Source organism: Mesoplodon densirostris, chromosome 1, assembly GCF_025265405.1.
Source record: "Mesoplodon densirostris isolate mMesDen1 chromosome 1, mMesDen1 primary haplotype, whole genome shotgun sequence".
In the NCBI taxonomy this organism is placed as follows: Eukaryota; Metazoa; Chordata; class Mammalia; order Artiodactyla; family Ziphiidae; genus Mesoplodon; species Mesoplodon densirostris.
Genome location: NC_082661.1, coordinates 48,223,322 through 48,225,006, shown reverse-complemented (window position 1 = coordinate 48,225,006; position 1,685 = coordinate 48,223,322).

The following is a 1,685-nucleotide window of genomic DNA, read 5'->3' as shown; positions in this document are numbered from 1 at the left end:
GTTAAAGAATATTTAGTAATATATGCAAAACACCCAGCAGAGGACCCAGGACACACATCCTATAAGTGGCAGCTATGATTACTTTTACTTTGTGTCACTTAGAACGCTCCTGCAGTGTGATTCAGCATGTACCCCAATAAGCTGTACTTGAGCAGATGGAATTTTAACACCTTATCCTCCAACTTCACGTTGATATTTTTCTTTAGGGTGCCCCACTCTAACCCCGTGATCAGTATTTCCGGGTCTGCTCTATAAGAGGCTCATCTCTCCCAGCTGTCCTGTAGGACTCTTTCTTCAAACACCATCATCTCCAGGGAGACTTCCCTGAATTCCACAGCCCTCTGCACTTACCTCCAACATAACCCACAATTCAGTGAATGACAGCAGTCCCTCAGTATCCATGGGGGATTGGTTTCAGGACCTCCCCGAAGATACCAAACTCCACAGATGCTCAAGTCCCTCGTATAAAATGGTATAGCATTTGCATGTAACCTACACACATCCTCCCATGTACTTTTAACTCTTCTCTAGATTACTTACAATACCGAATAAGGTATAAATGCCAGGAAATAGTTGTAAACACAATGTAAATGCCATGTAACATAGTTTGCTTTTTGGAACTTTCTGGAATTTTCTTCTCCAAGTATTTTTGCATCTGTGGATGTGGAACCCCCACAGATACGGGGGGCCAACTGAAAACTGTTTACCCATCTCCCATGCTGGGCTCCAAGACACACGTTTCTTTCACCCTGGGTCCCAGCGTCTAGCACAGAGGAAGTGCTCTGAGAAGGGAAGCAGGGAATAAATGATTTGCAGAAAGCAAACCATGCCTCCTGTGCTGCTGCTTCCCCAGCATCTTTGCAGGGAAGCAAACCAATGAAAGGCTGAAGACTGGCAATGCCGACAGATCTGCAAACATCGCCTGGTGCTCCAAGGAAAATCTGGCCACAGGAGGCAGATATTTATCCCCTACATGTTTCGTTTTTCTTTCTCCCCATCCCTCACCGTCTCTAAACCATCTGCCTCTTCCCCCAACTTTACAACATGAGGTGACAACAAGAAGTCTCCCTTAAGCATTTTCTAATTTCTCTGTTATTTGGTTTTCTACTTTGGTACATGTGAGCCTTGGCTGTATTTCACACAGAAGCTGGCATATTTTATTATGACACGCCCCATAAAACAGAGCACATATAAATCACCTGGCATGGTTTTGCTTCACCTGGTTGTTATTGCTAAAATCTCTATTTCTAAGAGCACAAAAGAGAACAGTTCTTGAATCCACAGACGAACAAGGACAGGGTGAGCAGCAGTCAAATCTACCAGGCTGGGAGAAAGAGACCAGAGACACGGGCTCCTGGGTGGCTGGCTGGCTGGCTCCAGAGACATGAACGACACAGACGGAGAAGCCACACAAACACTCCAGAGAGACCCGGAAAGCTGGGGAAACACTCTACAACTACAGCCCATCTATCAGACCCCTCTGGCTTTCTCAGCCCTAAGAGATTCTGAAATAAACACAAAGGCCCAAGGTGGCATAATACCGAAGCCAGCGGTACCTACTCTTTGGCCTCAATCACTGCATGGGTATGTTTTATCTTGGGGCCCCTGACAGTCCCTCTCCTGGGCAGAAGAGCCAGCCAGTCCCCGGTGTCCTCAACAACCCCACAGCAAGACCCAGGCAGGCT